Source organism: Strigops habroptila, chromosome 3 (genome assembly GCF_004027225.2).
Source record: "Strigops habroptila isolate Jane chromosome 3, bStrHab1.2.pri, whole genome shotgun sequence".
Classification (NCBI taxonomy): domain Eukaryota; kingdom Metazoa; phylum Chordata; class Aves; order Psittaciformes; family Psittacidae; genus Strigops; species Strigops habroptila.
In genome coordinates, this window is record NC_044279.2 from 69,562,249 (window position 1) to 69,586,271 (window position 24,023).

General features: G+C 41.9%; 1 protein-coding gene across 1 annotated transcript in view; it reads right to left on the bottom strand.

The window, feature by feature from the left end:
* TMEM178B (transmembrane protein 178B) overlaps window positions 1–24,023 on the bottom strand; it is a 229,327-nt gene that overhangs the window by 172,981 nt on the left and 32,323 nt on the right. The window lies entirely within an intron of this gene.

Sequence of the window (24,023 nt, forward strand, 5' to 3'; positions counted from 1 at the left end):
ATTGTTAAATTCTGCTAGCATTTTATGCAGCCTCCAAACCAGCCTTAGCCATTCAGGCTGGTACAACTTAAGAACTATCACCCTCAGTTGTATGTACTGCCCTCAGACTCTTAATAATTTCATATGAATCGCCAGAATTCATCTGAAGGTACCTTAATATATGCAGGGTTGTTGCTGCAGTTTCAGCACTCATTAACTGGTCAAACTAAACCCTGGAGGATGGTAAGGGGAGAAAATCAAGCTCTTCCTTGACCAGCTGCTATGACAGACTTGCAATCAGATATGCTGACTAGTTAATGAACTCATGATGAGTAACTATCTTCTTAATAAAGGCAGAGACTTCATTATAAAGTGTTGCAACACACTTAACAGAATTATTTCATTACCTCTGGAGTAATACTAACCATGAAAGTACTGGTTACATATTTGTGCCCATCTATAAATACATTAATGACAAAAGTGTGGGAACATTAGTCTTCTGCATTAATTGCAGTATTATTTATGTTAGAAGGGTTTTCCAGGTGTCAACCAGCCCAATTCCCTGCCCAAAGAAGGAACAACTTCAAAATTAAAATCAAAGATAGTTCATATTGCTCAGGGCCCTGTCCAGACAAGTTTTAAATACCTCCAAGAACAGAGATGCACAACGTTTCTGAGCACCTGCTCCAACATCTGACCACCTTCATTATGAATCTTTTTCCCCTGGTACCTAATCAAAATTTCCCTTGGTGCCACATGTATATCTTGTGTACTCAAATACCTAAGGGTAAAGGTCTAAAAATCTAGGAAGAATATGCAAATAACATCACCTTAATCAACATGTCTGATGAATATTCATTAACTTATATGCATAAATAGAAGCCAATGTTCTAATTAATGGAGCTCAAGATAGATTTTTAGAACAGGAGATCATATTTGTTTCTGGCTTGTTCTGGCATCATCCTGAATCGAGGTTCAGCTTGGTCTGCCAGTAGGACTTGTTGCTACTTGTCCCAGATAAAGTGAAACAACTTCAAGTACTGGTTGTTGCTTGCTGTGGGCTGCAAGGAAATTGGGCTGATGCCTCACTTCAGTTGATGGGTTGGGTTTGTGCCTTTTGGCTTTAAGACCAAGTTGCCAGTCCTTAGCTAGCAAGAGGGTAGATGTGCACTATCAGGTTCTACTCACCATTTACAGGTTCATGTAAAAGAGAGGGATGTGATATAGCCCCCTTCCCCACTCACAGACCCAAAGGTCACATATTGGGAAAGGCAACAAATGTGTCTATGGTAACACTTAGCATGTATCAAGAGTGCACTTTTGGAAATGGCCTCCTGGTCATCCCTAGTTACCATGCCTTGGTTCATAACACGATGTGCTGCAAAATCATGCCAACTAGCTTCTTCACAAATGAAGCTAAATTGGAAGATGAGCTAATGGTACCAGAGCAGAGTCAGTCTGAAGTAAAGACGCACAAAGTGAATATTAGGTCCTAAGTGCCAACTGTTTCTTACAAATCCACCTTTGCTGTACCACACTATTTACAAAGTTAGATCTAACCTGTGCTGCTAGAATCATCCTAGTAAGGACTGCCAAAGGAAATTCAGCAAGTCACCGTAGCTTTAGGAAAGCCACCTGGAAGGACACATTATCTACCTACATGGTTATCTCCAAGACTGGAGAAGTATATGGAGCAGCCACCATGGCATGAACAGTACCACAGCAAGAAGCACAGGTCTGCAGTCAAGTTCTGTAGAGTTGCAGTCATCACCGATATGCTCACACCAGCCACACTCAAATTCTGGTGGGCAAGTAGTCTGTGTTGGGTTCAAAGGCCAACTTGAAAAACTGGGGGGCGGGATAAGGGACACAAGGAGAAATAAAAATAAACCAGCATTTCAGATCAACTGAAAAGTTTTATACAGCCACAAAACTATATTTATCTATAACCCATTTTGACACATTTAAAGGTCTCTTACAAGCTCTTCACTTTCAAGACAATTTTCTTCATCAAAATAAAGAAGTTTTCTCACTGCACTTACTAGAAGTGTACTTACAAACACACTAGACACCTACATCTTCCCTGTTGGGTAAAATATAGAAAGGCTACCAGAGGCAAAGGATATTTCAATAGCTAGAACTCTACAGCATCACCTAAACTTACTTTTTACATGGAGATGTCTTTACTAACCACCAGGAAAAATAACAAAGGGAACTTCAGCAAAACACACTCAGAAGGTACAAGCATCCTCTGCTTTACCTGCAGGAAAAGGTTGCTTCTATTCACCAAGCTGGCAACCACTGAAAGGATGAGACATTCATAAGATAAATATTACTTCATCCCCAAAATGGCACATACCCAGCAAATACATTAACAGAATGTACAGCTTAAAGATTTTCATTAGGAAAGTGAGCAACAGTTTTTTCAGAGTGACAAGCAGAACATTCCTGCTCTTTTTTCCTCCCATTTCTCTTTTACACTTCATCTCGCTTGATACCCAAATAAGGTTCTCTCAAAGCCTCTAGCTTAGCAAAACTTGTTAGAAAATGCTCAGCTGGTAAAGTCTTGCAAAAACCCAGTGAAAACACAGCAGGGGGGATGGTTGAAAGGATCCATCATAGTGTACTATCCATACAGAAATGGGATTATAGATGACAGTATGCCATTCCCATTCTTCCCAGGTCATCTGCTATGAAAACCCACCAGCTTACTTTCAGTACTGATCCATTAGATCTCTAGAGATATAGAAAAAAATCAGATACAAAGTGCATATGAAATAGAAGCAACCCATGAAGCTTAGGGATCTCCAGATGCACACAACAGCTTTTTCCCCTGTGGGCTCTATGGAGGCCAGATTCCACAGAGGGAGCTCCAAATATTTCAGACTAAAACACCTACATTCCAATTTCAACTTCTGTTTCTAGAGGGAAATATCTACATTTCCTTTTCAACCACTGGGTGAGTACAGATAGAGGGGCAGACCTGCACGCACTGAGCAGACAGCAACACTTTCAGAGCTGAGAAAAAGCAAGGTACCTGAGCAGCTTTTGCCAGGCCTGCTCCCCACATGGTCTCTTGATATCCCAGCAAATAGCAGCTTGCTTAAAGCAACCAGCTGGCAGAAGATAAATATTCCACCCATGGTAAGAAAGGAATCCAAGTATGAGACCAAAAGCTGAATTTGCATTGGAAAGTGATGAGCTCACACTTTCTCTCCAGGGACCAAGGAAAGGGGGCTGGCAAGGAAGCTGGAGCAAGAGGATGGTTACAAAACACTTTTTTACTGCAGTTATTAATAACAGTCTCCAAGCCACAGGGCACTTGAGAAGAGGAAGGCATCTCCTTGCTTCTATTAATCTTTTTGTCCACCTATTTGCATTGGGCTGGCCACAGGGGAGAGGGAAGCAGAGCACAAATGAAAAGTTAAGGAGGTTAAAAGGGCTGAAAAATATTTGCTCCTACTTGTTTGGAGGCAGAAATTAAATGATCAATAAAAAGTCACTGAGACAGCAATTACCAGTAAAAATTCACTGATGACCCAATAGCTGATAGAACAAAGCATTATCTCAGCCCTGCTGTCAAGCCAAAGAAAACGCACAGCAAAGGCTATGCCATGGGAAGGTTTCTTTTATATTAATATACATCTGATTCTCATAGTAAGATACTCCCATGAAGCTTGGTATTTATTGAGCCAGCTTTGAAGCCTGTTTCAAAGAGATGTCTGGGAAGCAGGGTGCCAGACCGCCAAGAAAATAAGGATGGGTCCATAGATATCACCAACTCTGCCGGGGATCTGTGATCACATGCAGTGAAGTCTAAGGACACTTATCTCTAGCATGGAAAGCTATTTTATATGCTTTGTTACAATGCAGACATGCCTCGCTATACCTATTTACTCCTTTTTACTTCTTAAAAAGATTGGAACATAAGCCTTCCTGTGTCTCCATACTGTTAGTTTACAACTGGTTCCACAAATTGCTGAGCTGGAGAAAGCAGTTAGCTTTCTTTCAGCATTTTAAGTTATTGTAGCCCTTCGACCTCGTGTTTAAACAACAAATCACAACATGACAGAGAACCATCTAGATGCTTTGCATCCCACATTAGGGAACTTAAGATGAGACCTAACACAGATCTAATTTTCCTGAATATTCCAATTGCAGGCTCAGTCTCATCCAGCACCTACAGCAGCTTCTGAAGTGCATCATTTAAATTAAAGGACTTGAGTTATGCAACATATCTACATGACATTATTTTGATGCAGGTTTTATCCCTCAACTGAGCTGGGGGAGGGACTGAGTGGGGAGGGGACAGGGGTGGGGAAGTTTCATAGGTTTCACTTCAACATAAATTGCGGTGGAGAAAAAGGAGAAGGATAACGTTCTTGGCAGGGGTCATGTATCAGGCATTCTTAAGAATCAAACTGAGATTAATAATTTTTAGAAGACTAATTTTATTTCCCCCCATCTCAAGGATTGGCACACAGCCAAAAGCATTTGGCTTATGTGCTTAAGTGAAGATGTAGTTTTCTAATTCACATCGTTACATGCGAGAGGTGAACTGGCTTGCCTTAAATTTTAGGAAGTACAGCATGGATCCTGTTTTGCACATTTTAAACAAAAGGTAGTGAGAAAACACAGGATTTGGAAGGATTGCAGGTCCCTGTCCCACCCTCCAAATAAAAAAACCTACCAGCAGGCAACTAGCCTATCAAAGAAATAAGTGAGGAAGGAATCCAGCATCAGCTTTTCAGCAAGGCTGGGGTTATCCCCATGAGAAGTCTATAGCATGGATAGACCAGAAAGGATGCACCCTGCTATGCCCATAAACTGTTCTCTTGATCTACAGTACGCTGAGCTTTTAACCTCCTTTGCTGATAAGACAGACTACCTCCATCCATCAAGGACCTTATTGAGACTCAAAACTATGCAAACAGAAGACTTAGAACATATTCTCTCTTTGGTGGAAAGATTCCTTTCTTAAGTATATCCTTATCTTCTGGATTCCTTAAGATTCACTAGCTTATTTTATGCTATTCCCATTCTAGTTATTTCAAGTAACCGTTAGGGTAGTGTGGTTGTAAGAAAGGCATTTTCAAGATATCACTTCATACACAAAAAAGCATTTCCCAAGCAAAGGTGCCCTACAGTTATTAAACGTACATGCAATGTAAAGCTAACGGACAAGACCATCCCTAAGTGAGCAGAGTTTCCCTCGCAATTTCAAAATGCCTCTTGCCCCATGAACTCTACCAAGAGAATATTTACTCAGATCACACAGCCTGATAGACAATAGCTACTAAAACTACCTTGAAACAAACCTTGGGACTGTTTCCTAGCAAGTAGAGACCATTAAATTATAAAGATGGTACGTATAATGGCTCTCAAAAGTAAGGAGTAGTTTCAACTTTTGACCATGCTCTTTCCCAGTAAAGTCATTGCCTGGGTTGTCCTTGTTCAAATTATTCACATATGGTGAGTTGCCATCACTACAAGGATACTCCATCCCCCTTTATAAAGGAGTATGCATTCAGAGAGACAAAAGATTTCACGGCTGGCTGCCTAGGCTGTTTGCTGCACTATTGTAACTAGACTATCATACATGAGGGCTTGAATCAAATAAAGGCCTTGAGAAATTAAATGTTATGTAGATCTTTAAAAAGTAGTCCTTGAACAGTCAAACTAACTGAAAGACACAACTAGAGGGAAAGGGAAAAGATAAAGATGGTGGTAAGAAGATCGGACAACTGTACTGTGAAACTCGAGACGAGCTAAAGCACAATTTGGTCATTCTAAAACCTATGAACCACAAATATTGTTAATCTCTCTGCAGCTATCTGAAATCATAAGTGGTTTCTCCCCTCCAGAAGGAAATGATTCTTGAAGTATTTGAAATAGAAAAGGTTGGTGAATGTGATCAAAAAATATTTTTCCAATTGACTGGACTTTGCCCTTACTTATCCAGTGATGAGTTTTGCAATACCATCATATGCCCTGGTGTTCAGAAGGCTTAGATATTGAGTGCCTCTTCACAAATGCTACAATAATGCATTTTGGTGCTAGCATCAAGTTCTGGCTGCACTCAAATGTACTTAAGTCAACAACCTACAGCTAGAATCTCAACATCACTGCAGACACTCTGCACCAAATGAGCAGCACATGTTTCAGAGTGGCTGAAAATATTTACAGGCTAAAGACCCTTGTATGGGGCTACAGGGGGGCAGAAACTGAGAAGGGACCAACTTATCTCCAGACCCAACCTTCCTTTTGCTTATTCCCAATACAAATCTCTGAGGACCGCTTTTATAGCTGGTCAGTGACAGGAAAGCTAGTAGTGAGAAGACCTATTCCCAGCATGGTCTTCAACTGGGAATTAAGTTGCTCTAGTCAAATCCCAAAGGCATCTAGTCTTCCAGCACATTAGCTAAGACCTATGGCATTTCTTTAGACATGTGTAAGATGTGCCATTTAATGCACAAATAAGAAATGGCAGAAGCCAGACCAGCAAAATAAAGTAGAGAAAACCCAAGTAGCTCTAATAGCATCTATTACTTTATATGACAAAGAGTTACAGGTTGTTGTGAAACCAAATTACCCTAGCTTAGACCCAGAGCTAGTATATATTTAAATGGAGAAAAATTACTGTGGGATGAGAATTTCTTATCCAGTAAGCACACGTATGTCTACTGCTGGATCACTGCAGACTGAGGAACAGACTGCTGCTGCTGTTGGGTTTGGGATTTGTTTGTTGGTTTGATTCGGGGGGTTTTTTGCAGGGACACATAGATGCTGCTTTGCTTTGTGAGGGTGTTGTGACATAATGTTCTCTTGCCCATAACATCCTCTTGTCATTTGAGAAAAGTAATCTACCACTTCTTGCATCTTCCTGCCTGGAATGTCAAATCAAATTACAGGGTCACCACATGAAAATGTCCCCCTCACTGCAATGTAAGATGTCCTGGCCAGGGCAAGCTGGACTAAATATTTCTGCTGCCTGTCAGGAAGGATTCATAGCTCAAAAGACATGATTCAAAATGTACAGAGTGCCCTTAGTTAATATAGCTGCACTGTTAATATATAGTTAATATAGCTATAGATGGCAGCAACAGGTATTATCTAAAAGGTAAGCATCACACCTCTAAAGAACTTTGTCACTAGCCATCTCATCCCACCACCCCTATGCCTCAGAGGCTAGCAGAACCCCACTGGGGCTTAGAGCCCTAAGCATTAGTCAGACCTTTACAACTCTAGAACCTGCTTTACGATCTTCTTTCTGACAGAGGAGGTGCCAACCATATCCCAAAAGACCCAACACCATACATGGGACCAGAGAAGAAACTCCTTCCTTCCTACCACCACATGCAAGGTACAGAACAGCTCTTTAATTCCACATTGACATTTCACCAGTTTTGATCATTGCTTCGCATTTGGAGGGAAGAGACTATGGAAACAGGCATTTACACAGACACTGTCAGCTTGCGATTTATTTTCTTTTAATCTTTACTCCTAGTCTGAGCTGTAATAAATCCCTGTGTCTCAGTAGCATCTGATAACACCCAACGACAAAGGTGCTCTTGAGGCAACATGCTGTACAAATACAGTGAATAGAATCTGTGCCTTGGGAGACTTTTGCTGTTCCTCTGTTTTGTACCTTCCCTGCCCATCCAGTTGCTCATTTTGTTTAATATGTAAAGATAAGTCTTGAACTGTAATGTTTTATTGTAGAAATTATTGATTCAGCATCCTCGGTGCTTCTGGACTCGTATTTTTATCTGCACAACTAAGTCTAAACCCAAGTGTTATTATAAACCATTGAATTCTATTAATGCCTTAATTGCCACTCTAACAATCCCTTGCATAGTGTATTTCTTAATACTATCTCAAAGCATTTAACAGCCTAAAGAGAGTATTGCTGCCCAGCACAGAGTTACATACTATCTCCCCAAAAATAATCAGGCCTTCTGTTTCCTACCTTCATCCACTCACTTGTGAACACTGATTTGTGGGAAGTACAATCAATCCCTTTGCAATAGCTCTAAATGCAGACTTTAACCCATCATTCTATTAACTATAAATTAGATCATTTAAGAGACAGCAGATCTCTATTTCCCCCTCCAAACATCCCAATTAAAAATGAAGGCAATAAAACCATGGACAGCAAGTAATCACTGCTTGTTCCAAGTTGGTCCCAAGTTAGGGACCAACATAAAATTCTCCCTACTCTAAATAACCACACGGCTTAGGAGGAGGATTGGGCAGATGCTAACATATTCCCTTAATCTTCTTCCCTCTTATTTTGTCAGGGGCTGTGTTCAGCCTGTCAGACTTCAAAAGCATAAAGCTTCAGTTCACTGACTGCAGGATCAGGTGAAGAAGATCCAGGATGATTCTTAACATGCCTCCACTGAACCATCAGGCATTCTGATGAAGGATACAAAGAGAACACGTCAACTTAATGAAAAACACATTCTTTAGAAAACACACAAACCTTTAAGAAAACATGCCATTAGCTTTATTCTTATCCCCTAGGGTTCTGCAATATCAGGTTTAATTACAACAATTGTGACAAAAATCATAGTAAAGAGATATAGCTGCAAGCTGATCTTGCCCAGAGATTCCACCCATCAGGGTAAGAGCCAAATGCAGCACTAGGAAGACTGCAGTATGAGCTCAGAGAGCAAACTACATTCAAACCACTTTCGGCAGAAATATTTCTAAGTACAGCCTAACTCAAAGGGAACTAGCGATTAAGGTGGCAGGTACATGGCTGAGATTCAGGGAAGCACTCCCAGGACAAGGAGACTTAGGAAGGAGAAGCAAAAAGCTAGTCTCATACTGCAGTAGAAATGCAGTGAGGGTAGACAAGCACCAGACTCGCTGTCAGAACAGTCAATGCCCCAAACTGTCATGCTATAAACTTAGTTTTCTTTGCTGGAATCAGCTAAGGAAACAAACACTAACATGGCCTCCTCCACCAACTGATTAGCACAATCATGCCTAGAGAAAAAAGTACCCAGGGTTGCATGGTTAACAGGATGGGTTACAGCTCTAGCCTTGTAGATAGATACACAACTGCGCAAGAGGCAAGAAGAAAGGAGCTAGCAGCACAAAGCTCAAAAAGAAAAGGGGAGAGGAATAAAAGAAAAAAGCCCAACTTCTGGAATTGATAATATCATCCTATATATCTCTGTAAAACTGATTTGTAGATGTTGTGGATTTTACACCTTAAGGATTAAACAGTTTTTCAAAAGATATCCACAGCAGCTGCAGGATACAGGAATAACCATTCTCATTACAGGGCCACAGTTTTGGTAAAATACTCTGATCCTCAGATACCAGAAAGTGAACAGCTGGAGCTTGCATCAATGTGACTTCATCCACACAAGAGAAGCCTTTGCCAGGAGCTTGCCTGGGGCTGAGGCTGGATATCAGCTCTTCATAATGGATTAAAGAAGAGATACCTTGGCAATATAGAATCCCAGAGGTTTAATAAATATCTTTCCAAAATGCGTGAGCCCAGAAGTGGAGAACCCCTCAACAGGTCAAAAAGCAGAAATTCCTAGGTAGTATTTCCCACCTTCCAGAAAACATCTTTCCCACAAGAAGTTACCTTTAGGAGTGAAAAACTACAGTGTTCTTCCATTCCTCCACAGCCTTTCAGCTATGGAGGAAAGATCTGGCTATGAAATTGCAATATAAGTTAAAGAAAAATATGCAGCACTCCATGGCATTCAGACTATAATATTTAAGAACACTTAGGTTGGCATCAAAAGGAGGGAGCAAGAGAAAATACCTTTGTTCTCTTTAGATCTCCTACAGACTTGGTGACATTTGGTCAAAGGAGGTGATTCTACCCCTCCACTCTGCTCTCATGAGACCCCACCTGGAGTACTGCGTGCAGTTGTGGTGTTCTCAACATAAGAAGGACATGGAGCTGCTGGAGCAAGTCCAGAGGAGGGCCATGAGGACAATATGGGGGCTGGAGCACCTCCCATATGAAAACAGGCTGAGAAAGTTGGGGCTGTTCAACCTGGAGAAGGCTGCGTGGAGACCTCATAGCAGCCTTCCAGTATCTGAAGGGGGCCTACAAGGGTGGTGGGGAGGGACGCTTCAATCAGGGACTGTAGCAATAGGACAAGGGGTAATGGGTTCAAACTCAAACAGGGGATTTAGGCTGGACATAAGGAAGATATGCGCTGGAACAGCATTCACAACTGGAAGTGAATGCTCCATCCCTGGCAGTGTTCAGGGCCAGGTTGGACAGGTCCTTGAGCAATCTGGTCTACTGTGACCCACTATGGCAGGGGGGTTGGAATCAGATGATCTTTAAGGTCCCTTCCCACCCAAACCATTCTATGACTTACTGTATTTCAGCAATGCTGTGGCAATGTCTAGAAGCCTCGGTCTTGAGGCCAAACACTATACAATCATGAAATTAAAACTGCCCTGGACCCAATTCCTTTACCATTTTATAAGAAAATCAACTGCTTCTGAATATCTCCAATACCAAACTAAAAAGCTGGGTTTTGTATGGAGGTGGGGAGATGTACTTAAAAAACCACCCACACTCAGTGAAAGAAAATAGCTGTATGTGTTACTAATATTCAATGTCCAAGAAAAGACACAACGAGGTCAAACAGTCTCATTATGCTCAACCATACACCTCACCCACCCACACAGCCTCATTATGCTTAACTATACGCCTCACCTACCCCCAAGAATTCTGGAGTACAAGCTTCTAATTTTATTATTCGTATTATACCAGTGCAGAACACAGTTTGAAATAGTCCTGGTTGTTTAGAAGACTCATCATCCTGTTCCCCAAGAGGAAGTAGGAATATGTAGACTCTTGAGGTCCCATGGGGTCATGTAAGCTACAGATTACCTTTGCAGCCGCCTTTGAGCCCCAACATGCTCCTCTGATTTAATCAGATGCCTTTGATTAGGATAAATTAAGCCTAAGGTTTTGATCATTCCCTAGCCCTGATTCCATGCCACAAAGTCCAAAATCAGTGAGGGGGTTTACTACCAATGATTGCACATGACCCATGGCAATCACCTAACATTTGAGGCATTTCAGCACTAGATAGCTCTGACTTCTCACCACTGATGCTGCAGAACCAGACACACAAATATGCTGCCCTGGGCATCAAGCTGAGCATGATTTCCCCACAGCTATTACTCCTAATCCCATAAAATAGAGTAATACTATGTGGTCTTTGTGCACACTAGCTGAAGGATGCCGGTCTCACTTCTCACAGGAGAAAAGCAGACACCACAGATACCCTTAATCGATTTTTAGGAGATTTTTTTCTTTAAGCTATGCTAGATACTGTCTCTTACTTACCTCTATCTGGGCAATGTTGGTGCCTGCTGGATCCTCAGCCTACTGTTAGAAAGAACAGGGATAATCACTAGAGTGCCTTGTCAAAAATGGGTACTTTCATACTTGCAGGAATGTACATACTTGCAACTGTACTGCACCAGGGGATGCCTTCACACAGCCCATTAAGGTTAGGGCTACGCTACTCCCATCAGCCAGAAGGAAAGCAACAGGAAAAGTCTGAGTACTGTCCTGCCAGAGACTCCAGAGCGTGCCTCGGCAGACAGACCCAGCCTGTGTCATGAATTACCTGATCAGAGGAAGTGCAGCTTGTTGCAAGACGAAAAGCAAATATTTCTTTCATTGGTTTAACCTTTGGTTCCTTAGCCATGCAGTTCACTTCTCTGAACTACAAACAAGAATCACAAGCCATGAGTATTCAGGAGAGAACAATAGCTTCTCCCTTTTCCAGAAAAGGAAGTTTAGTGTGAACTGTGCTGCTTAGCACGAACCTGCACCAGATGATCATGAAATGAATTAGCACTAAAAATTTATTTCATGAATAAAAGCCTTTTAAATGATAAATAAGCCAGGCTCCAAATAAGCATGAAGATTAACTTCCATCAATAGTCTGCCAGTGCTGCTGAACTAATGTTCCTTACAGAAGCCAAGTGGATTGTTTGACAATTGAGTGGTATCACTCAACATGAACTATTTGCTAGTTGCTTCATCTGGAAATCAAAGGGGGTTGGGTTCTAAGGAGAGCTGAAAAATGCAGCACCACTAAGGGTTCCCCCTTCTGCATCTCTCTTCAATACACATTCTCTGGCATGACTAGCATTCTTTCCAAAGCATAACTCTATATATAAGTAACCACCAACAATAAAGACAAAACAAAAATCCCATCCTCTGAGAATGAAAGCTCTGAATAGAACAGCTCACAGACCACAGGCAACTGAATTGTTCTATTACAAAGCTATCACACAACTAACTATGGCTGAGATGCTCAGGTGAGTGGATGCAGCTTGTGCTGGTTTCTTTCCCTGTGGCTCCCTGGCAAGATGACAAATCTCTTTTCTGGGTGGCTGCCTGTTTCCTTCCTACATTTACAAGCAGCATTATTGGGTCTTTTTCAGTCCTTTTCCTTGTCAAATACCAATTTGAGATAGCGTGATGCTTGTATTTTCCTCAGCTTATAAACTGCCCAAGTTTTTGATCCATGCCAGTAAGCTGCAGCTGGAGGCAGTTAAGCAGTGAGCTAGTTGTGACAATGGTGAAGGAGAATCAAGAAAGGGAAAATTACACATGAGAGAATTCTGACTGCCCCAAAAGCTCACACACAAGTTATCAGGTCACTCAAAACACTCCCATCTGCGGTCTAAACTGAAGCAAGCATCTGGGTAAACAGTTCAGGAACAATTCCAGCCTTTGTGATTTTTGCCCAGATGTCATCTGAGCATTTTGCCTTTGACTAACACAGGTTAGGTACAGGTACACATGCTCCATCTCAAGGCTTGGTATCACCAGAGTTTCTCTGTACTGACTGCAAGTCCCATGATAGTAACCAAACTCAAATAAGTGGTCTACTTTGATTCCAAGGTAGTCAAAGTCTACTTTGACTTAATCCAAATGTGGGATGTTAGTAAACCCACCTACTACCACCACAGGATACAGGTTCATGAGATTTGTTAATATTAGCATCTTTACCGCAAGAGTTCTGCCTGAAAGAACTGGACCACTTATTACCTAAGGTGCATCCACTGCTTCTCTTTGCTTTTTAAGGGCAAGGAAAGATCTAGTGCAGCAGCAGTAGCAAAACACAACATCACCTGGCTATACCATACTGCTCATGCTAAAATCTCAAAATACCCTGTGAAAGCAAATAAGTAAATGCATGTACAGAAGGGAGTTCAGGGACAAAGGGTACATTCTCTTCTGCATTTTGAGATGAGGTGGAAAGTCAATGAGGCAGAAAAAGCTCATTCCCATGGCAAGAGCTGCAAAGGAGAAGACTCAGATCAATGGGGCAAGATTATCAACTGTGAAAAGACAGCAGGTTAAGAATGAGGCTAACCTTAAAACCAAAAAAACCCAAAACAAAACAAACAAAAAAAAAAAACCAAACCAAAAAAGGTGCAGCCCTACATTTTGGTGGGAGCCAAGAAGAAAGGGCAAAAGCTCTACTTTTTCACATGTAGCTTTAGACATTTATGGCTGGGATTATATAGAGCAGTTGCTTGCAGTAGCAGAAGACTACACTGATACATCAGGATAAGATAGCAAGAACGATCTGGATTTGTTGGAAGAGGAGGAAAACACACATGAGTAACTAAACATTTTCATTCTCCTCTGTATATTCTGCCACTATGATCACACTGCACTATTTGAAGAACCCTCTACTCAGCTAACATTTTTAAGAATAATTGCTCACCTCTAGTCTTCATTCCACTACACCCACCCATCTCCATCCACAAGACTAGCTCGGTACAACCATTCAAATTCCTCTGTACAGCACCAGAGCCCCGCTGCCTGGTACAAAAGAGCAGCAGAGAATACTTTAATTAGCATTTTCTCCCGAAGGGTAAAAAACGATTCTGAAATTACTTTGCCTGTAATGAACTGCATCTTCTTTCACTCTGCTGTAGATCTGGAACAGTGATTCCTGCTTCATGTATTTGCCTTAGTTTAATTTTGTTGTGGTTTTGTTTCACAGATTTGTTTCTATCATGATGAAAGCTAGACAAAATACTACAAAAGCAGGGGAGAAAGGAATGCCAGTATTAAGGGAAATTGAATGTTCTCTTACCTTGCTAAAATGTCAAAGATGGGTGTGAGCAATCTCAGTGAAAAGAGGAAACCTGCAAACTATTTTATTTTGGGAGGAACGGAATTAATTGGTATGATTAGGAAGTACCAGGGTAAAAAGCTCAAAATATTTCACTACTTGAATGTTCTCCCTTATATTTAACATAGGTGCTTCTAGTATGGCAACACTGGAGTGAGGACTGACTTCTGGAGTGGAAACGGTTGTGTTTAAAATTACTTTCTTATGTTTGATAGGTGGATAGCGCAGGTGAAATCTGAGCAACACTGTAGACCTGACTTGGACTATGTCCTCTCCATGCCCAGCTCACCCCAGGTAAAAGTAGAGACCAGAGTTCCACACTGATCTGCTTTATTTCCCTGACAAGCAACAATATTTAGCAGGATGGGAGCTGCCCAGGTTTATATTGTCAGGCCCTGAGTGACTCTGTAACACTTGGGCAAGACTCATGCATCTTGGCTATAACAGACATCCTCTTCTCTTTCTTGTTTTTCCCATACTCCTTTCTCCCATGTAGACCTTTCTCAATATTTCTTCATTCATCAAGTGACTTGGTTCATTGGCTCTGAACTCAGGGTGAAGCAGAGGCCACTTCCACCTTTCAAAGTAGGTATGGCTCACACACATGCCAACACCATCAATTTTTATATGGGTCATGTTCTGAAGACATTCCCTTGCCAGGCTGGGTAGCCACCCACCAGCCATCTCAGTTAAACATGAACAGCGGTTATAACCTTAAAGCTCTGTGTGGTGCACATACAGCTCACATTCCTGAAAAGATGCCCAGTAATTACAGAAACAATTAAATACATCTTTTCCTGCTAGGCAGTGAAGTGCATTTTAATAAGTACACAGGAGTGTTATTGAATGTTTGCCCCTGGAAGATCTCCAGAATGATAAACATTCATTAATCACCACAAAGTACCTGTAAGGTACCAAACTACTTGAAAACTACATCAAGCAGGTGATCAGAGACAAAGCTAGAGGCCATTTTATATTAGGACAACCTCACACTGTTCTGCTGACATACAGCCAACTTGCTGTGAGCCATTCTACCCCCACAGGAGTTACTTTTCTTTTAAGAAAACATACTTTGGCCGACATCACCCCTGTGTTTGTCAATCATCCCAAAAGCTTCAACCAAGAGAACAGAGAAGAGATCCAGGCATCCGTGAACTGATAATCCTCAACTAACCCAGCAGCTGAGCTAGACCACAGGCTGTCAGCACAAGTGACCTTCAGCCATCTCTAATGAGTTCTCATGGGCCAGGATGAAGAAAAGCAGGGTGGAGGAGAAGAAAGAACACAGCCAGACCCCACATTTTCCCACAGGATCACAGAATTACAGCTTAGCTAGCCAAGTCAGCCGCATCTCAGAAAAAGACGACAGAGAAGCCTGCCATTGTGGCAGGTGGCTCCCACTACCCACACTTGACACAAACTTTACTCAGTGAACAGTCCATAGCATAAGGCTGCACTGGAATTAACAAAATGCCCTAGAACAGAGTCAAGGGGCAGTCTGTATTTAAATAAGGTTATCACATTATTGTTGCAAAAAAGTCCAGACTTCTCCTGAAAAGTCATACTAGTGGGAGGTACAGCACGCTGTGTTAGAGGCAAACCACTCAGTACAAATATAGTTTATTTCGGTTGAAGAACCGGAATGAGCTATTCTGTTGGAAAATTTGTATGTTAACTAAGAAAATTCAGATACCAACATTTTTTTCTTATTTATCAGCACAATTGCTAGCACATTAACAGGCTGTTTCAAACACTTCACCAATGTAGAGAACTTACTTTAAACAAAGTTTACAGAGAATTTGCACTGCACAGTACTACTGTCTCTGATGCTCAACCAGAAGAACATAGAAGCTTTGGTACTTTCATTTGTATACACAAGCGTTTGTGCACACACATGTTTTAATTAAGCCTTATCAGTGTACTTACTCTATTTTCTCACTATAATTATACAGTTATGCAGAAAAACATATGAAAGTCTAGATGACTCAGGAGTTTGACAAGATATGAACTGCCAAATTTAGTCAAAAGTACAAACCCAGCTACCCCGCTTAAGCCGGTAATCTGGAGCAGACTGAATAATTTCAATGCAATTTTGACAAGTTTTCCCTTTTTTTTCTTTGTTAATTGTCTGCTAACAGGCTGCAAAATATCTGAAAATCTATTCATTATTCAAAATGATTCATGAAGGCCTTCACTGACTAACTCTTGGCCTACAAATATCTTAAGCTATGACTGTCACAACTAAGTAAACAATTTGCAATTCATGGTGTAACTTACATAAGGGGAAGACATTCATTACATAACTAGCTTGAACAGTTTAAACAGCTGACAAGCACAGCACACATTTTTAATTGCACACTCCCAGTTAACAGTTGGGTGGTTACAGGAATCACCCTCCCAGGAAACAAACAATGCCACGTGACTTAGGTCGCGAGTACTAAATCTTTCACTTGCGGATGTGCTTTGAAACTCTCTTGCTTTGCGCACACCCAATGAAGTATGCAAGCCTCCAAGCTACTAAGGATTTTTCCACATATCCTTATGCACTAGTAGTAAGATTTCAAAACTTCCAATTTAAGCATGATATTCTGAAATTCAGAAAGTGACAATTTATTCCATCTTCTCCATAGTACTCCAAGATTTGGAAAACGCACATTTACCAGGAAGCTGTTGCCTTCTTCCAGTACCCCAAAGTGCGCACAACAAACTCTGCATCTGTCCCTGCTCACTGCAGGGAGCTGGACTAGATGACCTTTGAAGGTCCCTTCCAAGCCAAACTACTGTTTGATTCTATGACTGCGGTTTCACTCTGCTCCCTTCCTAACACAGGCCATGTGCTCCTCCCTTCCTGAATCTCCACTCTACTTCAGGATTTAAAGATAAATACAGGAAACTACATTACAGAAGATAACTTTAAGCAGTTTCTCAAACAAATTAAGAGCTGCAGGCAACAAGGGTTTACCATTTATCTCAGAATCCAATTCCATAGCTTATCACCAAAGTCAATTCTATCTTGTATAGAACTAAACTTTCACATTTCAGTTCATTATTAATCACCTCCTCTATATGTTTCTCTAAACTTTCCTCTTACTAGAACCATGGAGAGCTTGACAATCTCCTATCTCTCCCCCCATTTTTTGTACCAAGATACAAGCTGGATTTTGATACCATTAATCTGGCTCTCAGAAGCAACCCTTTTAATTGTGCATAAAGTCAAGAGGAGGAAGGAGACTTTAATGGAGCTACTACTGAACAAGAATAGAAGTTCTGAAATCTGGCCCTACTGATTTAGCTTTGAAAAAAAAAAATACAATTCTTAAGCCAATCATCCAGTGTCCCAGTTTTTACTGTTGTTTGATTTCCCCTTCTCCGCCCCAGCATTATTCTGGTAGCAGAGTGAACTATTTCTGTGCAGCCAGACAATAACCATTAACAGTTCTGGGGTACTCTTGATGCTTTACCCTCTTCTACGCTTATTATACATTTTAAAACCCTGTCAGTTTAACATCTTTTCTCACACAGTTCGTATTTTTCACTAAAAAGAACTATTCCTATTTCTGCCCACCGGCAATAAGAGCTTTACAGAGCCCATGATTGAACCAGCAAGGATCCCCATGAGGGCACTGGCAGCATGTCTGTGAAGCACCTCTTGCGAACACGTGTAGGGCAGTGGTGAATCAGACCCTGGGATCACTGCCTTCAAGAGAAAACACCTTTTGTTACCAAATTATGCAAGTCTACCTTTTTTTTTTTTAATTTCTACTTCACATGAGTACACACTTTCATGGAAATATTACTGAAAATTTCATTTTAACAATTAGAAAATAAGGATTTCGTTATAAGAACTTTAGAGATTATATGAAGATGTCACTGAAATTTAATGGAGGCAAGACAAAATAATATGAGCCTATCTTGAACTACCTAAAAACGACTGGGACTATCTTTCAACAACTGCCTTCTCATTTTTCAGACAGATCTCACCCCTGGGACTCTGTCTGTCCTCAAGACTTTCCTTTACCAGTGGTAACATGTTCCTGATTATTTTTCCCAAATGTACAAGCAGTCATGTGTGCTCCCCCTTACAAAACACACGCTTTTGTTCCTTCCTGCCCATGTTCCACTGTGCTATTTTAGTATCTTTCTTCTGTCTAGACGAATTCTACAGCTATTCATATTACTGTATTTTCCTAATAAAACTATCCCTGTGCATTCTGCCATGACAGTGCCTATATGCCATTTAAGATACATTTACCATCCAAAATAAAGCTGAAAATGCACATGGGCCTCATATCTTTTGGATATGCAAGATCCACACAAATATTAAATCCAAGAGCAGATTATTCCAGTTCTTCAGGGTAGGCTTTATTAGATTCTTTTCTGAAGAAAGCTCCCACAGTATAAATGATGGTCCCACCAACAGTATATCCCAGGCAAAATAATCTTTTTTGACAAGACTATAGTACTTAGAGTAACATCAAATTCTGTATTATGCTCCAACTGCAGAGTAGTAGCCAGCCTTTTATATTTTACCACTACTTCCCACAACATTTTGACTTTTAAAGTCTCAGCTCCAAGAATCTAGCAGGTATACTCAAGAAAGACAGCTGAAAACATACCCCGAATATCTAGTTGTTGATCAATAACCAGAAGAAAATAAAAATTAAGAAAATATTTGTCAGCTGTGTATTGTTTTTAAATCTCATTTTGAGCTAGACTGACCTTCTTTGCACTTTTGAAGTGAATGTTGTCAAGTAATGCACAGAATAAAATTCAGATATGAACAAAAGTATTAAAACCTAGACCTTAGACATAAATCCTGCATGAAAGAGATTGCCTTTCTAATACTTTCCCTTTTTATAATATTCCTCTCAGCAATACTCTGCACAAAGTAGCAGTTTTCCACCCAGATCTCACACACAATGTGATACCTATTATAATAGGGTTCATTTAATATTTTAACTTGTAATACATAAAATGTCAATTCAATTAGGCTGCTACCATTACAGCTTCCTGGTGATAGTTTGCTCTACAGATGTGTGACCTAGTGCTCTTGCTATTTGTTAGTCAGGGGAAAGAAAAGTGTTGTATTGCATTACATAAGGAATCATTGGAAGGTAAGAAAGCTGTTAGAGCCACGGGTTTCAACCTTTTTCAACTCATGGATGTATAAAACATCTTAGACAGAGGTATAGATCCCTGGATAATGAATTTAAGCCTAATGACAATAGCTTCACTTTTCTCATATTTCACCAACCCTTAGAAATAGTCCCTGGACCATTGGTCAAAGACCATTACTTTTAGGCAGCAAAGAATTACATGCTGACACATGCAGTAGTGCTGACCACGTTATAAGCTGAATAATTACACATATTGCAGCAAAGAAGAAACTCCCATGGCTGGCCAGTCCTTGGCTCTGCGCTGGCAGACACGTACCGGTGCAAGCAACTGCCCCAGTAAGCAGCGTCAGTGCAATAAAGGAAACTACACCAAGGTGTTAAATTACACACAGAAATATTTGCTGGGTAAAGGCAGGGATGCAAAATGAGAATTTTTAATTCTCCTCATGCCTTCTTAGCAAATCACCAACCCCACATCCCCACATGCAAAACCACCAAACTGAACACAATGAGTCCTGTTAATTAACTTGAACCCATTTTTCCTGACCTATTTGACCCCTGAACTAAGAACGTTCTTGAGAAAGTGTTGATAAATTCCTTGCTCTTTTAAATCTATTTCCACTTACTCATAAGCAACACAGACCAGACGTACATGAAGCACTTCCTCCTTACTGCTCATTCAGCAGCTCCACTGGCCCAGTCACACTGGGGCCCTGGTCCTCTTTACACCCAGAAGCTCGGAGCCGCCATGGCCTGCAGTGCTGGGACAGCTTCGGTGGAAGCTCTCGGGCAGATGGAGACCCCATGCTATAGACTCCCCAGACTGAGCCAGCATGCATGAGGACAACCCTCTACTACTCCTTCAGAGCCTCAGGTACCCATGGGGCAGCCAGCACAATGCCTTCCTCACAGGCAGCCAGTTTCATTACCAGGATCACATGCTGCTGCTTAACAAACTAAGACTGCGCTAGTGCACAAGCACCAGATGTCCTCAGGTGGACATCACCACATTCAGTGACTTATGCAAGAAACCCCCACAGCTCCTCACAAATGTGCTGATGCCCCAAACCAACAGCAAAATCTCCCTAGGCCAAGGGAAGAGCTAGGAAAGACACCATGTCACCCCCAAGCTAACCTGGTGTTTCATTTTCTCAGGCTGCACAAGACATGGGGGAGGTCCCTACAGCAGTAGCAGGTCCCATACCACCTCACAGACCAGAGAAGCTCCCCAACTGAAGGAGATGCCACATTTGTACCCACAGAGCCACACTCCCATGCACACGATCTCTCCTGCTCCTGCCTCACTCACCCCTCACCCCAGTGGGGTCTCAGCCATGTGCTGCTTGCCTTTACACAACCTCCCAGCAAGGAGAGCTGTGCCCATCCCAGAACACCACTGAAGCCTGCCCTGCTGGTTTAGCCTGCAGGGTCCACAGCACCACCTGAAGGTCCTCAGCCCACAGGGACACCCCAGCACCAGCTCCCACCAGCCACGGGGTACTCCAGCGCACAAACCAGGTCCCATAGATACCACAGAGCCCAGGCACACACATACCTTGCTCAAATGACAGACAAAGCCTCCTGAGGAGTACAACCCCACAAAGCTAAACACGGAGAAGTGGTAACAGTCTCCATCAGCACAGCAAGTAGTGATCCAGAAGCATGGCACGCCCCAGAGATGGGATTGGAGTCCACCATCTCACACTAGAGCTCAAGGAAAGGATAACAGCCCCGGGACTGAGCTAAAATGGCCCCGGGTGTGGATGTACAGAGGCCCCAGGTGGAGTCAGTTAGACCCATTAAGCCCTGTTAGTGGCCAGGCCAGCACTGCCTCAGCTGAGGAGAATTTGTATCTGCCACCAGTCCCACGTGGTGTGTGGGGCTTGTTGGAGGAGCCATACCCAGAGCGGTGCTCCCCACTGCTGCCTCAGTGTTCACTCATAGCTGGGGTCACTGAGCTGAGATGGCAGCTATAGCGAGTGGTAACACCGGCATCTGGTCAGGAGCTGGCCCTTCGGTGGCAGGCTACAGTGAAACGTGGTGTTTCCTTTTCCCTCAAGAAAACTTCAAACCGATAAAAGGCAAACAAATCTCCCCCTAAAGTTTCTCAGGATTATTTACAATGTTTACTTGGCAGAAGCAATTAACACCTAGGGGGCTTCTGTATCTCCCCCTCCAGTAGTAATCGGTCACTGAAAGAAATGAATTGTCAAGCAAGGAGCTAGACAAAGGCACATAGAATTTCCACCCCTGCAGCAGCACTCAAATGTGTGCTTCAGTCTCTTGCTCGCCTTGCTCTTACAGAAACTGCTGGCACCCACAGCCAGCTGAGGCAACCTCCAGCTCATCTCCTTGTCTTGTCCTCGCCTCCACCTACAGCACACAGGCACATTTCACACCTGATGAAAACACCCTCCAGAAATATTTAGCAAGCAAGGACCAAAGGTCTGATCCAGAGACAGTCTTTGGATGTAAACAGTCTGTTGTGCTACAGATGAACAAAATGAAAGCAGTCTGAAGTTTACTTGGGAAAGAAACCAAAATTAAAAGGAATGGAGAGCTCATTCCCAAGCACATGGGGGCTCCTGCTGGAGGCTACGCTGCAGGTAGAGAGGAGCTGGGTCTCTAGCAAGGAAGAGATTTGTGAAGTGGCACAAGGGAAGCATTCCACCTTTAAGGAAGAAAACTACCTTCATTCTTCTTAATTGTGTGGCAGGGCACTTGATGGGTTAACTCACCGGATTTTCATATATTTAGACTAGATATTTGTATTTGCAAGATTGAGCTATGCTAATAAGATTCCTGAAATAAGTACACTCACTGGGAACATAATATAGAAGTCATAACCATGTAGCAATAAATTAATATGCAAATAAGATATGTTGGGTTAGAAGAGGACAGGTTGAATGAACGATGCATTCAAAAAGATATATTTTATCTTTTTGAATGCATATTTCTTGATCATCTTGTTCTGTCAGGCCAGAAGTTCACATGTATGAAAGGGATAACAAGCCCCTACAAAGTTTGTGGCGTTAGAGGACTTCTTTGGTGGTACTAATGAAGCAGATGACTGTTCCCTCCACAACTTGCTATGATATTAATTCTCATTAAAGTGACTAGTATTGATCAGTTTCTATAATCTCATATCTGACAGTCAACAGTTTAGCCTATTTTTGCTTGGCAGAATATATAAAAAAGAAACCGATCGTGCGGAACAAAATGTGTGGTAGGTGGAAGTTGTGCGAAGGGGTAATTTTCAGTTTACCTCTCTCCTGGTGCAGGCTGACTCCAAAGTTTTGCCTTCAGAGCCTGTTACCTACCTCTGTAGATACTTTTACTGACAACAAAACCTGAAGAGAAAGTTAGTACTAAGTATTTTGACAGTAGAAAGTTCTTTATAGTTTTCAGACTAATTTGTCATTTCCTTTTGTGTCATTTCTCATGACATATCCCTTTGAATCACATAAAATTAATTCTTCTCCTCTTAGCATTAACACCAGCCAAATATTTGTAGTCTCTTAGTGCATCCCCACCTTCGTCATCTCTTACCCATATTTAGCACTTATAATCTTCCCACCTAAATCAGTCCTGAAGCTATCCTGATTGATAGTTTTTTTTCTCTTCTCTGAACTCCTTTCAGTTTGTCAAGACATTGCTAGTAAAGTTTCGAGCAAGGCTGGATGTGATGGGTTTAGGTGTGAGTGCATCAGAACTGTACAGAGTAAATCTATTACCTCCTTGATCTGCGATAGAATGCTTCCATATATGCAATTCAAAAACATACTGTCACTTTTCTGCTGCTTTATAAATTAACATGTAATGTCCTGTTCTGAGTCCCAGAGCTGATCTCTGGGCATTTGCTTCTTTCTGAGTGGCCTGAGTTCCAGATTATTTTCATAGGTTGCTTTTTGCATTAGTAGATGGATACAGAGCTCAGAGGCTCAGAAAATCTCAATAAGAGGAGCATCGGAATAAACTGTAATCATCAGAAAAGAAGGCTTCAACATATTTTCCAAAGTCTCCATGGCATTTTGCCCTCAAAGCAAAAACAGTCTTAGCTAAATCCTTGTTTAGTTTCTGTATGCATAGAGATTACTCCATGAACAGCAAAGGACCACCAAATCCCACAGGCACACGGTGCTGAGACCACTGTGGAACAGCATCCATAGCATATGCAACCTGTATAGCCATGGATTGTGTATAGCTGCATTCCCACGGTGAAGTAAGCTGCTGAGCCTTCAGTCACAGGAGCGCAGGGAGATGTGTGGTACAAAATCTTGCCGATGGCTGGACAGGAGATTCAGAAGACAGTGAGGAAATAGCGCTGGAGCGGGGGACTTACAGTCACCCAACTCACACACAGCACAAAGTGACAAAACAAAAGGACAGAGGAGCATCGCGCCAGCCCTCTTTAAAAGCCTCCCAACCTTGCCTTGTTGGCAAGTTGTAAGTGTCCCCTCTTACCCTGGACTGACTGCAGCCTACTGGCTGCCCTGAGGCTCCCTGAGAAACCAGTTACCCGTGTGATCCTGCTGTGGGAGGCTAGGACTGCTGTGTGCTGGCCATCTTGGTTCTTCAAAGATAGGGAACCTTATGAGTTACACTGTACAATTTGCATGGGAAGGCACAAGATCAATGGAAAATGGGCTGGGAATGAAGGCTGGGTTAAATAACAGGCTAACTTAATAAGACAATATTAATAATAACAAAATGGGACTAGGGTAAGGGACAGAAAGGAAGGGAGCAGAGAAAAGCAGGATCA